The sequence below is a fragment of the Apium graveolens genome, chromosome 5, assembly GCF_009905375.1.
Source record: "Apium graveolens cultivar Ventura chromosome 5, ASM990537v1, whole genome shotgun sequence".
Lineage (NCBI taxonomy): Eukaryota > Viridiplantae > Streptophyta > Magnoliopsida > Apiales > Apiaceae > Apium > Apium graveolens.
In genome coordinates this window covers 273,870,106-273,886,471 of record NC_133651.1, presented here as the reverse complement: position 1 = coordinate 273,886,471, position 16,366 = coordinate 273,870,106, and positions in this window count along the sequence as shown.

Genomic DNA, 16,366 nt, shown 5'->3' with positions numbered 1-16,366 from the left:
AATGAGGTTATATGATGATTATAAACTAACAACATACCCCTCCCTCCCTAAAAAAACAAGACTTAATTGCACTAACGTGGTCCTATTTATTTTTTTGCAGTAAACTAACTCAACTATAGAAACTATCACGAGAGTGACTGAATGTTAAATATTGAATACAACACAGATGGGGTGAATGTGTTTTAGATATTTTTGCCTTTTTCAATCTATTGTGGATATTGAACAAAGCAGATTAATTTGTAGAGATATTGTGTTTAACAGAATTAATAAAGCATGCACAATAAACACAGTATTTTCAAAACTCACTTAACTTTGTATTAAAATTAAGTATGCCTTACTACAAATTTCTGGGTTCTTTTGTAAGTAAAGAACTCGTCTTCTATCTTGAGAGAGTTACAAGAAAATCTAGATCTGTTTGTTACTTCAAAAAATAAAGGACCAGTGTTTACTTTGTAGATTAGTAAACACGGGTTTATATAACATGCAATAAGATGTACTAAACCCTACTGTTAGATATATTTGTGATGTCATGTCTAATAATGATTTGTGTTTAGTTTTTTCAGACCTTAACTAACAGGACAAATCAGGACTTAACTGGAAATTAGTACTTATACTGAAGTCGGAACTTAAGATATCATAACTTAAGATATCAGAAGATGTTTATCAGGAGATAATATCAGGACTTAAGAAGACTTTCAGATAAGGAAGGCGGCTGATTGAAAGGAAAGAAGATCAAGACTAAAATAAGAAGAGATATGTATGGAGAAGAATTCTATGAAGAATAGAAGATTTGGAGGAAAAGATAACTAGTTGATATATTTTAGGATATAGAATCATATTCGATATCAATTAGAAGATTATCTTGTAACTGTGTGTCTATATAAACACAGCATAGGGTTTACACTATATGTGTTATCTTAATCGAGAATATTATTCATTGTAACCCTAGCAGCTCTCGTGATATTTGTTCATCACTAAGAGAGAACGGTTTCATTGTAATACTGTTTTATTAATAAGATTATTATGTGTTTCATACTTATATTCTTAATTCGATTTGATTGTAGTATACACTGTACGCAACCCCCTTCTACAGTGTGTGTGACCTAACAAGTGGTATCAGAGCAATCTGTTAACACATATACAGTAAAGATCCAAAACAATCATGTCTGAAGAAGAACAAACTCCAACCAAGCCCATCAAAACTGAAGAAACTCTAAAAACTCAAATCCATAATCGATATGAGACTATTAGGGTTCCCATACTGAAACCTTCTGAGTATCCCATATGGAAAGTGAGGATGACTATGTTTCTGGAAGCTACAGATCCAGAATACCTTGACAGAATTAATGAAGGACCACATAAGCCAACCAAGCTCTCTGTTGTAGTTGCAGATCAGCCAGCAATGACTGTACCAAAGGAGAAAAGTGAATATACAGCTGAAGATATCTCATCTATTGCCAAGGATGCAAAGGTAAGGCATTTGCTGCATAGTCCCATTGATAATGTCATGTCAAACAGGGTAATTAACTGCAAGACTGCAAAGGAGATATGTGATGCCTTGGAAACAAGATGCCAGGGAACTGATGCAATTAAGAAGAAGAGGAGGACTATACTCACTCAAGATTATGAGCACTTTGACTCAAAACCTAATGAGTCATTAACTGGTTTATATGACATATTTGTCAAACTCTTGAATGATCTGTCACTGGTGGATAAGGAATATGATCTTCAAGATACTAATATTAAATTCCTTTTAGCTCTTCCTGAAAGTTGGGATTTGAAGGCAACTACTATAAGAGACAAGTATGCTCTTGATGAAACTACTCTTGATGAAATTTATGGTATGCTCAAAACTCATGAACTTGAGAGGGATCAAAGAAGCAAGAGGCATGGGATAAAGTCAAGAACAGTTGCTCTTAAGGCTGAGGAGGAATCCCCCAAAGTGGCTTCCTCAAAGAAAGGCAAAGGAAAGGCTCTCATCACAAAGTCTGATTCAGATTCATCAAGTTCTGATGATGATGAGGATTCAGAAACTGAAAGTCTATCTAAGATGGATTTTGTTAAAGAGATAATGAAATTGTGTGCTCTTATGGTGAAGGGTATCACAAAGATAGCCTAAGGAAATTCAGAAAGGGAAGGAAGTTTTCCAGGAAAAGTTAAAGTTCTGATAAAAAGGGATTCAGAAAATCTGAAGGCAAAGTAGGAAAGTCTGACAGAGGAGATTACTCAAATGTCAAATGCTACAATTGTGAGAAAGGCCACATATCTCCTGATTGTAAGAAAGGAAAAAGTGACAAAGGCAAGGCACTTGTCACAAAGAAGAAAAGCTGGACAGACACTTCAGATTCTGAAAATGAGGTGAACTATGCCTTGATGGCAAATGCTGATAGCAGTTCTGATGCTGCTGAGTTAAAGGTACCTCAAACAACTTATGATTTTCATACTGATGATATTACTGAGTTGAGATCTTATCTTAAAACCATATTCATTAGCTATAGAGATCAGACTTTAACATGTGATAGGTTAACTTCTGAAAATCTGGTTTTTAAGAAAAGGAATGACTATCTAGAAAAGGAGTTAGTTATGTTCCATCAAACTCAGAAAGAAAGAGATGATGTTTTTTATGTTAGAGATGAAGTGTTAAAATTGAAACAATCTCTAAAAACTGAGTTAGAAAAGGAAAGAGAGATTATCAAGACTTGGACTAACTCTGGCAGAACAACTCAGAATTTACGAAGTAGTGGAAACTGGAAAGAGGGCTTAGGTTATGGAGATGATAAAAGTGAAACAAGAACTGAACAAATTAAGCCAATTATTGTTAAAAAGACTAATAAGCCAAAGTTAAATCCTGTTAAGTTTGTAGCTAAAACTGTAAAGTCAGATTCTGGAAAGTTGAAAGATACTGAGACAGAAGTTAAGGCAGAGTCAACTTCTGAAAAATTGAAACATGATAAGCCAATTGAAGTTAATATAGGCTTAATGACAAAGAAGCAGCTTATGAAAGTGTTTGTCCTAAATCCAATCATGTATGATGAGTTAGGAAGAACTTTCTTGTATTCCTATTTGATTTCATTTGAATTAATAAAAGACTTGTTATGTTTTTATTATGGGCTTTATCTATTTAAAGTGTATTAAATAAGATGTTCCATAATTTAGAGTAAAACTTCTAGAATTATAATGAGATTATAATAGTGAGATCTAGAAGACGACAACTCTAGACTTAAACAGTTCATGATCATAGGATAACTAATCGGATGTTAGTGGATCCGCAAAGATTGGTACATACTATACTTGCTCCCTTTAGGAGGATGTCTGTTCTCATAGGCATTTGTGTGGTGACACTATAGCTAGTATGTAGGTGCTTATTAGGGAATAAGTTCACTGAACATGACTCGATAAGTTGAACAACTAATGGAGATTACTCACGTGTCAATAGTTATTCACTGAGTGATAGTTGTACAAGTGTCCTTAGACTTGAGATCGTTAAAGTTATCTTATATATAATAAACTATGCTTTGGTTTAGTCCTTAGTCTCAAGGACATCCATTAGGTCTATTCTGGGCATAGGGATTTGTGTATAGAGATAGTTAACGTCAATAGAGGATCTACCCCTTCCAGTATAGGAAGAGAATATCCTATGTTATTCTTAGTATGCGAGTTCTGGAATCTCTGGCCAGAGTGTATGAAATTAGAAAGGAGTTTCTAATTTGCATTAATATGAATTTTGCATTATGAATAAGAAATCATATGATTAAATTTGATAGGCCTGACACGAGATCCATGCCTTGTATTTAATCGGGATATTGTAAGGGTAGAAGGAATTCATTGTACGGTAACTAGTCACTGACAGGTTCTTGGTATTCTAAGTAGTGAATTCATATTATTCGGATAGTCGCGATATGTTGAGAAGCATCACTCACGATGTAGAATAAATATAATTAATCAGTTAATTATATTTAGTGACTTTTATTATTCATTTAAATAATTAATAAAAGTTTATTATTATTTATTTCTACTACCGACATAATATTGAACCTACAGGGTCACACCATAAAAGAATATTTTCTTTGATGAAATAATGAGAGAGAGAATTATTATCTAAATAGTTTAGAAAAAGAAATAATGATTAAAATAGTTTTAATTATTATTAGAGCATTTTATAAAGATAAAATGTGGGGGTTAATATATATATAAAGATATATTTTATAACCCTAGGAGAGCCCTATAAATAGAATGAGATGGCTCATTCTATACACACAATTTTGGTTTTGTGAAAACCCTAGCCTCCATCTTCTTCCTCTCTCTCTCTCTCTCTCTCTCTCCCAAAAACTCCATTTTATAAAAACTCGGTTTTATAAAAAGGTTCATCGAAGAGGATCGTTCTTGGTGGATACCGGTAGAGTGCTTCACACACTGAGGAGCAACTGCTAGCACTCCATTTTTATAAAGCTTCGATTCACAAGGTATGGTTACGATTCCTCAGTTTTTTCTTTTATACATTTTTCTATATGTGCGGTATATGCTTTTTACGGAATAAATGTTATTTCACGCTTCCGCTCATCCGTAAATTCCTTCAGCTTAAGTATAAGCTGAAAGAGATTAAGAATGTAAACAAGGTAAAGCCACCTAGGAAAAATAGGAATGGAAAGGAAGGTGTGAATAAAAGTAATAATTATATGCCTGTCCCTAATGCTCCTAGAAAGAAATGTTATAACTGTGGAAATTATAACCATCTGGCTTCTTTTTGCCGGAAGAATAAGAATATAAACTCCTTACCTTCTAAGTCAGGAGTTAAGAGTCAGTCTGTTAGGTTTAAACAACAAAATTCTTGTTTTCATTGTGGTAGTTTATGGCATTCCATTTATACTTGTAAGTAATATCATAGTTTGTACTATGATTATTATCAAATAAAACCTTCTTTAAAGAAAGTTAGCATTATTCCTTCTAGTGTAAGTTCTGATGCAAAGTCTGATATTGTAAATTCTGATAAGAAAAATGTTAACATAAACTCTGATGTTAAATCCGCTGCAAATGTTAACAAATTTAATAAGGCCAAAGGATCCAAGAAAGTCTGGGTCCTTAAAACTAATCATTAGTGGTCTTTATGATTGCAGGGCAACAGAAAAAACATCCTAGTTCTGGACAGTGGATGTTCAGGACATATGACTGGAAATAAAGCCCTGGTATCAGACTTTATGGAAAAAGCTGGCCCAGGAGTTTCTTATGGAGATGGCATCATGGGAAAAACTCTGGGATATGGCAATATCAACCTTGAGAATGTCATCATTGAAAAAGTAGCTCTAGCCTCAGGACTTAAACGCAATCTGTTGAGTGTTAGTCAAATCTGTGACAGAGGTTATCATGTGGATTTCTTTGAAGAACACTGTGAAGTTGTAAGCAAATCTACAGGCAAAGTTGTTCTAAAGGGATACAGGCATGGTAACATTTATGAAGCCAAGCTTTCAACAAGTTCTGATGGTTCTGCAATTTGTCTGTTAAGCAGAGCATCAATTGAAGAAAGCTGGGATTGACACAAGAAACTCTCTCATTTAAATTTTAACAATATAAATGAACTAGTCAAGAAAGATCTTGTGAGAGGACTGCCAAAATTAGTATTTGCTCCTGATGGCCTCTATGATTTATGTCAAAAGGCAAAACAAAGAAAATCTTCATTCAAGAGCCAGACTGAATCTTCAATTCTTGAGCCCTATCACCTACTACATGTTGATCTATTTGGTCCAGTGAATGTCATATCTATTGCAAAAAAGAAATATGCTATGGTCATAGTAGATGAGTTTACCAGATACACATGGGTGTATTTCTTGCACATAAAAAGTGAAACTGCATCTATCTTAATTGATCATGTCAAACAACTGGATAAGTTGGTCAAAGACTCTGTGAAAATCATAAGAAGTGATAATGGCACTAAGTTCAAGAATTTGATCATGGAAGAGTTCTACAAAGACCATGGAATAAAGCAGGAATTTTCTGCTCCTGGAACTCCACAGCAAAATGCAGTTGTTGAAAGAAAGAATAGAACTCTTATTGAAACTGCACGAACTATGCTTGATGAAGCAAAGTTACCAACCTACTTTTGGGTTGAAGTTGTGCAGACTGCTTGTTTTACTCAGAATGTAACACTTATCAACAAGCATGGAAAGACACCATACGAGATGATGAAGAAAAAAAAGCCAAATCTGAAGTACTTTAATGTATTTGGAATGCAAGTGTTTTGTTCTTAAGACTCATCCTGAACAGCTATCCAAATTTGATCTAAAAGCTGATGAAGGAATTTTTGTTGGATATCCACTTTCCACAAAAGCCTTCAGAGTCTACAATTTAAGAACAAGGGTTGTCATGGAATCCATCAATGTCTTTTTTTATGATAAGAAGATTACTGGACTTGAAGATTTTAATGATCATGATCAGCTGAGATTTGAGAATGAAGTTTTAAATTCTAATTCTGCAAATTCTGGTAGTCTAAATCCTGATACTGCAAACTCTGATGGGTTAAACTCTGATGTTATTGAAACTGTGGTGACTACGCCAAAGGAAAATGCACCTGTGCAGGGGGAGCATATTGAAGATCCAATCACATCTCAAGAAGCATCAGAACCTAGAACAGGCACTTCAAGTTCTGATTCATCAAGTTCTGATGGGCCAAGTTCTGATAATTCTGGAAACTCAAATTCTGAAGGATCCAACTTAGAGAGCATAATTTCAGGGGGAGCATCAGAAAATGTTGATGGAGACAGGATGGATCATGGGGGAACATCCAGCTCTAGAGATAATCTTCCATCTGCAAGGAAGTGGACTAAAGCACATACACCTGACTTGATTATTGGAGATCCTGAAGTAGGTATTAGAACTAGAACAGCAACATCAAATGAATGTCTCTATCATTCTTTTCTTTCTCAGGCTGAACCAAAGAAAGTGGAAGAAGCTCTTCAAGATGCTGATTGGGTGTAAGCAATGCATGAAGAGTTAAATGAATTCGAAAGAAATAAAGTCCGGACCCTAGTGCCAAGACCAAAGAATAGATCTGTTGTTGGTACAAAGTGGGTGTTCAGAAATAAAACTGATAATGATGGCATAATTAAAAGGAATAAAGCAAGGCTGGTTGCAAAAGGATATTCTCAACATGAGGGAATTGATTATGATGAAACATTTGCACCAGTTGCTAGATTGGAAGCCATAAGGATATTTCTGGCTTATGCTGCTCACAAAAAGTTTACAGTCTTTCAAATGGATGTAAAAAGTGCTTTTCTTAATGGAGAATTGGAAGAAGAAGTATATATTGAACAACCTCCAGGTTTTGTAGATTCAAAATTTCCTTATCATGTCTACAGACTTGATAAAGCACTTTATGGACTTAAGCAAGCTCCAAGAGCATGGTATAAGACATTAGCTCAGTTTCTGGAAAGTGAATTTAACAGAGGGACAATTGACAAAACTTTATTCTATCTCAACCATGGAAAGGACTTACTTTTGGTGCAGATATATGTTGATGATATCATTTTTGGTTCTACAAATGACAGACTTTGTAAAAGGTTTGCCAAGCTAATGCAGTCAAGATATAAAATGAGTATGATGGGAGAACTTAGCTATTTTCTGGGCCTTCAAGTCAAGCAGAATGAAGAAGGAACTTTTATTTGTCAATCTAAGTACACCAGAAAGTTGTTGAAGAAATTTGGAATGCAAGACTATTCAAGTGCATCCACTCCTATGGCCACTGCAACAAAATTGGATAATGATAATGGTACATTAGTAGATATTACTGATTACAGAGGTATGATTGGTTCATTACTCTATCTAACTGCAAGTAGACTTGATATCATGTATGCTACCTGTCTTTGTGCAAGATTTCAAGCAGATCCAAGAGAGCCTCACTTAATAGCTGTGAAAAGAATTTTCAAGTACCTTAAGGGTATAGCTGATCTGGGATTGTGGTATCCTAGGGAATCAGACTTTAAGCTAATAGGTTACTCAGATGCAGATTTTGCAGGGTGCAAAATTGACAGGAAAAGCACAAGTGGAAGCTGCCAATTTCTTGGAGGCAGATTAGTTTCTTGGTTTAGAAAGAAACAAAATTCAATTTTCACATCAACTGCAGAGGCATAGTACATTGCTGCAAGAAGCTGTTGTGCACAGATTCTTTGGATGAAGAATCAATTACTGGATTATGGGTTAGAATTTTCTAAAATCCCTATTTACTGTGATAATCAAAGTGCTATTGCTATGACAGGTAATCCAGTTCATCACTCTATGACAAAGCACATCAGTATTAGGTACCACTTCATAAGGGAACATGTGATGGAAGGTACAGTGGAATTGCATTTTGTTCCAACAGATCAATAACTAGCAGATATCTTCACAAACCACTATGTGAAGCTACTTTACAAGTTTGGTAAATGAACTTGGAATGGTTTTAGGTTCTTTCTCTAAATCTGCTTAGTTTATGTTCTGATACATCAGACTTTGTGATCAGTATTTACAGATATTATTATCTTTATGTAATCTGTGCTTAAATTGAAATTTACTAAGTGCTGATTGTTGTCTGATGTGAATTTCTAAACTCTGATAGTGATATGAATGTTTCTGTGACTATTCAATCCAATGAGGATAACTGTGCTAGATGCTGACCTAGTATTCTTTAATATACTAAAGATCCCATGTTTGAAGTAATTGTTTATGTGGAAATCTTTTAACACAAACAAATTCTGATATTGAGCTTGGTTAGGTTTACTTTGTGTATCTTATTACTAAGTCAAAAACTAGAATGGTGCTTCTTATCTATTAAGTTCTGATGTTTGTAAATCTGATAGATGTACTAAGTGCTGATAAGCCTCACTTATTAAAAGAAAAAGTAAAGAAAAGAAATAAATATCAGGTACTCCTTTGAGATCTAGAAAAAAATGTATGTGGAAGGGAAGACCTAAGTGCATTGTTGGTATTAAGTAATATGCATTAGAAAAGTAAAATAAAATTTTCTTGGTGACTTTTCACATTCTCTGATTACTGGAGAAATACTCTGATAATAGCATAAATTCTGATAAGCAGTCGTGACTCACTTACACTGAGAAGCCACTATAAAAAGGAATTTCAAAAGATGCATAAAATGAGCACAAAACAGTTGAGGCGGACTCATGCATGAACTCATTCTATAGAAGACTTCAGACTAATGACAGATTTTAAGCAAAGTTCTTAGTTATGCCTTATTTCTAAGATGTACTGAAGTGAATCAGACTTTACTCTTTGTCTGATATTTAGCTTAAAGCACACACTTACACTCCATATGAATGATGAAAATTACTGTGGTGATCAATGTTGTTTTGGATGAACAGTTTAAGTATCAGTTGCATAAATTCTGAGGACAAGTTCTGATGGAAGTTCTGATGATTAAGTTCTGTTGAAACCATATTATTTGTGTGAAGAATTACAGAAATAAACATTCACTTTTTGAGTTAAGAAGCGATATTCTGATGACTTTTAAATTCTGATAATAATCAAGTTCTGATGCTGACATGGCAGTATTTATTTCCTTGATTTATTTTTAGGTCAATACTTGAACGGTTATATTTTATCAGAATATTGGTTTATGTCAGATAAATCAGTCATAATCATTATGGGTTAGTGGTTAACGTGTATTTCTTGAAATCCTACATGTGCACGGTAATTGTTAATTATTTCCCGTGCCCATTAACTCTGGCTTTAGATCATTTACTGACTGTTATTATTACACATTGGTCTAGGGAGACGAGGTATCATTATTTTTACTTGTAATTGTTAAATACTCCTCGCGTCTCTTGGTATTCTATTGGATATTTAAACCAACTATTCATTCCAGCCAATACATCTTCCATTTTCTCACAAACTCACTCTTTTTACATACTCATCAAAAAAATGGTTCATTTCAACTTGCTCCTGAACTATGATACTTTCAATATCGAGTTGAGTTGTGATGATTGGCGACAGGAGTGGCATGTAACTGTCATTCCTGAAGAGATCTGGAACTCAGTTCCACAAGAGGTTCACACAGACCTCTTATTCTTTTATATGGACTATCATCTCCATTGTGATCGTCTGGAAGAGGAAAGGAGAGAAGCTCTCCGTCAGCAAGAACGGATCATCAGTCTTGCAGTGCTCTTCGTCAGCAGTAGAAGAAGCTAGTTGTTAGGTCTTCTTAGACTAGGACTAAGGTTGTTGATGTTAAGAATTCTTAAACTAGGACTATCTTGTAATTTTTGCATGTAATTGATAAATTTCATGAAATGTACTCATCTGATATATTAATGAAATTTCTTTTAAATTGCAAGATTTGGTCTTTGTTTCTCAAATTATGTGACTGTGCATGTTTTAATTGCAATTTGTTAATCTTTACTTCATCGTTTTTAACTTGATCCTGTGATGAATGTTTTGATTTAAGAATGGTCAATAATAAATTTTGATGGTTTGAGGAAATAATTGAAGCACGGGTTCATGCATCTGAACCTGTGATAAGTGCAGCCTTCTTCTTCTAGAGCAAAGAGGACTAAGATAGTACCTCAGTCACAGCAGAAAAGAAGGAGGATGATTCTGAAAGATAAATCAGAAGATGAGGCACAGGTTCAAACATCAGAACCTGTTGCAAAAGCAGCTGATGAAGAGTCTCCTCAGAAAATAAAGGAAACTGGGAGTTCTAGGCCCCTCAAAAGGCTTAGAAAGATACATTCTGATGATAAAGCTTCCAAAGTCTCTCCACCCTTGAAGAGAGTGAAGAAACAAAGAGCTAACAGGGACATAGTTGAGTCAGATTCAGAGGATGTGGAAGCAGCAGCTAAGGAAGGGGATCAGGAATCTCTGATCCCAAAGGAGCCAATTGTGATTAAATCCCTTCAATCTACACAACCAGAATTTGCTGAAGCCACTGAATCTACACCTCCACTGTCACCAATTCAAGCTGAAGAAACTGCTCAAGACAGACTGCCTACACCTCCTGTGTCTCCCATCATTGAACAAGTACATGCTGAAGACCCAGGTACAAGTGCTGAAATAGATATTCACAACTTGGTTGTGCCTGAGGTTCTGTACTTAGAAGCTCCAACCATTCCTCAACATACTCCACCATCAACACCAATTTTAGATGCTGATTTCAATGCAGATATTCCAACAACACCTCTTCTGAATCTAGATGATGAAGATTAGATATTAGGTGAGCATCAGAATTTGGATGTTGATCAGAACTTAGAGGATGATTTTGAAACCTTTATAGCCTCACATACTATCATTTTATCAGAGGATGCTGATTCTGCAGGCTCTGTAAGTTCTGATATTGCAAATGCTGATAATACTGGTGAAGCTGCTACAAATCAAAATGCTGATGCAGCTGGTCCTTCAGGACATGCACCTCAACAAATTCTAGGCAAAGCTGATTTAATAAAGAACTTTGTTAGAGAGGATGCACCAGTACCTTGTAGTGAAACTCCAAGAGGAAAAGAATGGATCAAGGAGTGGAACAAAGTTGATTTTGTTCCCACTGCAAATATTCTTGCTGAGCACCTAGCTAAAGGTGATGAGATGCTGGTGAATGATGACTTCAAAGCACAACTCAGAGTTACTGCATTGAGTACAAGGCACCTTCAAGGTCAACACTCAATAACTCAAGCCAAGGTGAACAAAATTCAAGAAACACTGATTCAGCAAGACATAAATGTCAAATTGGAAAAGAACAGGTTTTTTAAGCCAGCCTTTGACCGCATTGGGTATATAGAAAAGACTCAAGAAAAGTAACAAGCTCAAATATCTGATATTCTAAAGAATCAAGCTGCTCAACAAGATCAACTCAATGAAATCCAAAACTCTGTGGAATTGCTTGTCTCTCTCCTTCTACCAGATGATGTCAAAAAGGGGGAGAAAGTGATTAAGTCCATATGCAAAATTGATCAACCACTGAAGGGTAAGGATGATGGAAATGAGGACCAGGGAAACTCTGAAAGGGATAGAGGTCATGGTCAAGGCAAATGTTCTTCATCCAGGAAAGCAGGAACTTCTACACAGAGATCAAGCTCTGATGCTGAGAGAAGAATAAGTTCTGATAAGCAAGTTCTGACTAAGCCTGATGTTCTGATACAGGGTGAGAGTAAAGAATCACAGAAGTTTATGCAGACACTGAAGCTTAAGGGGAAGGAAACAACAGTCTACTATCACGACCCCAAGTTACAGAAGTTGGATGAAGAAATTTCTAAAAGACTATTTCTCAAAGATAATCCAGGAATGGACTTTGAAAGTCTGAAGGAAGAAGAAGCCAGACTTAAAGCAGAAAATGTCAAATCCAAGTCTAAAGCTTCTATTACTGCAAATAAACCTCCAAAGCCTAAGGGCATTGTGATTAAAGAGAAGACAAACTCTGAGGCAACCAAATTTGAATCCAAAGCCAAATCACAAGTAGAGGTAGATCCAAGGTTCAAGGGCAAAGCTAAAGTTGATGCTTCTGTAAAAATCTATCTGCCAACCATGGATGAACAAGTAAATTATGATGAAGATACTAGTCTGATTTTGAAGAAGAAGAATATTCAAACAACCTCTAACAGAGCTCATGTTGATCAAGATCAGGCCTTAGTAAATTATGATATGACAAGGAAGCAAGCAACCTCTGACAGAACTCAAGTTGTCTTGATATCAGAAGATAAAGGAAAGGAAACCTCTGACATTGCTCATGTTAAACCTTCAAAAATTCTACTACCTGGGTTTACTAAAGCTCAACAATCTACTCAACTTTTGAAGACTACATCAAGTGGTTTTGAAGCAAGAGTTATTCGAGGAAAGGAAGCTAGAGATAAATCAGGATTGGGTAGTTCTAAAGAAAAGAGAGTAAATAATACTACCTCTGATCCAACCTCATTGAGTGAACCAGGAGTGGGAACAACTCCTGAAAGATTGAATCAACTGGAGTCAGTACAAATGGTTTACCACTCTGTATTGAAAGAAGATATCATTCTATATTTCATGACAGATGGGAGGGTATTCCATATAACAAAAGGATGCTATTCGTTTGAAGTACTTTGAAGAATTGTAACATGTGCTATTTCTACTTCAAGTGAAGAACAGATCAACAGATGGTGCTCCCAGATACATAAGGTCTAATATTGAAAGATAGAAGAAATTATACTCTGTAAAGTCTGACATGCCATACTATCCTAAGTACATTGCTCACAATGGTGATATAGTTGAGATGAAGCCTAATACTGCCAAAATCATACATTTCTTGGTATTAAGGGACTTGAATTCAATCTAGAGTCTGATAAAGCCTATGTCATCAGAATGGATCAGGATATTAGGAAAGCAAAGATTGATGATCTCAGGGCTGCTATCTTTCAGACAGATGAAGATACAGTTGAACTTAAAGATGTATAAAGGAGGATGCAGAATGAACTTGAATATGCTGAGAGAACTCTTTTGAAGAACTATCTCAGAACAATTCCTAACATTATAGAGATCACACACTGAAGCCAAGTCAAGAACTACAGCTGATAAATTTTGAAGTATATACATGCTAAAGCTGATATCAGACTTTAAGGATGGTAAAAGCTACAAGGACTGTGAGTTGTGGTTATCTAGTCATATTCTTATATACATTTGTAATTAATGTTTTTGACATCATCAAATATCTATTGAACTTGTATATTATGCTAATTTACAAGTTGGGGGAGATTGTTAGATATATTTGTGATGTCATGTCTAATAATGATTTGTGTTTAGGTTTTTCAGATCATAACTAACAGGACAATTCAGGACTTAACTGGAAATTAGTACTTATACTGAAGTCAGAACTTAAGATATCAGAACTTTAGTAATCAGAACTTAAGATATCAGAAGATATTTATCAGGATATAATATCAGGACTTAAGAAGACTTTCAGATAAGGAAGGCAGCTGATTGAAAGGAAAGAAGATCAAGACTAAAACAAGAAGAGATATGCATGGAGAAGAATTCTATGAAGAATAGAAGACTTGGAGGAAAAGATAACTAGTTGATATATTTTAGGATACAGAATCATATTCGATATCAATTAGAAGATTATCTTGTAACTGTGTGTCTATATAAACACAGCATAGGGTTTACACTATATATGTTATCTTAATCGAGAATATTTTTCATTTTAACCCTAGCAGCTCTCGTGATATTTGTTCATAACTGAGAGAGAACGGTTTCATTGTATTACTGTTTTATTAATAAGATTATTCTGTGTTTCATACTTGTGTTCTTAATTCGATTTGATTGTAGTATACACTGTATTCAACCCCCTTCTACAGTGTGTGTGACCTAACACCTACTTTAAGTTATCTCTACAGCTTTCCATTTATGGCTTAGTGAATCTCTGCAAATCGTGTAGGTCTGTGACTTTCCTTTGTCAGTTAATCTTGGCCTTTGATCTTGCACTCTTCAAGCTGCTTTTGTAGACTTTTCAATATAAGTGATTAGATCGTTTTTTGATTGATAATCTTAAATATTTAAGTTGTCTACATTCTGTACTTGGGGTTTATATTGAAATTTCCAGTTTGTTGTATAGAGAACTAGCATATCGATAAGTATAATGGCTTACCAAGATCTCTCAGTTCTCTATAAGTGTTTTGACTTGTTGAGGTCTTTGAGTTCTCTATAAGTGAACTTGGCTTGTCGAGGTCTCCAAAACTCTGCATGTAGAAATGACTTGTCGATATCTCTGAGATCTCTATATACATTTTGGCTTGTCGAGGTCTCTGAGATCTCTATTGAGAAATTGACTTGTCGATATCTCCAATCTTCATATCTTCATTTTGACTTGTATATATCTCTGAGTTGTCTATATGCAAAGTTTACTTGTCGATATCTCATATATCTCTATATAAATTTTGACTTGTAGATATCTCTGAGATCTCTAATGATAATTTAACTTGTCGATATCTCCAATCTTCATATCTTCATTTAACTTGTCGATATCTCTGGGACTTGTCTATAAGCCATTTTGGACTTCTCGATAAGTCATTCTGGAGTTCTCGAATGACTTCTCTATATGACTTGATCTGTGACTTGTAGATATCCTGACTTAGAACATTTTTCCTAAACCATATTTATTCAACTCCAAACTTTCTTCACCTTTTCTCTGAGGCATCATCTTATTGATCTTCTTCCAGAGTTTATTCTTAGGCTTGAGACTGTTCACAGAAAAATACTCCAGTCTGATCTTTGACATTTTTACAGACTCAAGTAATATAATGCAAAATACATATTTAGACTATCATACAACTGAATCTTAGGTTGTCAATTTGACCTAGTCTTGTTATATTACAGGCATGTATTGCACAACAATCTCCCCCAATTTGTGACAAGATTTCTTATCACAAATTCATGCCTGGTAACAAGACTAACCCCAAGTTACAAAAAAATAAATAAATACACACAAATTGACAGATTGATAAATATAGCTTACACTGAGTTATTATTTGAGTTCAATATTTCATCACACAAACTTCTCATAGCCTGATTCTTTTCTAATGAGGTCCTTTATATTTACAAGAACTTGAAGTTCATCTATGATTTTTGTCCCCCTTAGAGCTTCCACAAGCTTGATCCAATCATCCAATGCATAACTATTCAAGTAATTTTGTCTGAATCTAGAGAATCTGCAAGCTTGTATGTTTAGAAAATGTCCATCCTTAGATATCATGCTTAGCTCCTTTGCCTTGAGTTTATTAGATCTTTGCTCAAACATTTCTATCACTTCAGCATATTTCCTTTCCCTTTCCTCTCTTTTAGCTTTTTCTTTTGCTCTTCTTTCTTCTCTTACTATTAACCACACACACATCATAGCCATCCATGCCTTTGTACTTGTGTCCCTATCCTTTATTAAGAGAATCACCCTCTTGATTTCTGTAGTTGAAAATGTCTCCATTAATCCCCTGTTAAGTAGAGCGAAGGAGCCATCTTGATAATAGATTATGACTTCTCTCAATGATACAACCCAAACTCTTACAATTTCTTTAACTAATTGTTGGAAGTAGTCATCATATGTGATGCACTAATTTAATGGTAGAAAATCAGTCTGATCAAAGCAATTCGAGATGGCCCTCTCTTTAACTTGCAGTTTCTTTGGCTTTCTCCCAAAAGTTTTGAAATGAGTTTTGATAGGTGGCTTAAATGAAGGTAGGTTTGAGATTTTCTTTAGGGTGATTTGGCTGGAAGTGATTGGTATTTTTAGTAGAGTTTTGCAGTTTGTTTGAACAAAATTTTTGGCTTAGAGGTTAAAGGTGGTTGAGTGTTTGAGTTTATAGGCTTAGAGGTGTGAGCATGTTGCATTTGGATTGGCAGGACATTTTTCTTTGAGCCTTCATCATCTTCCTTCTTCTTT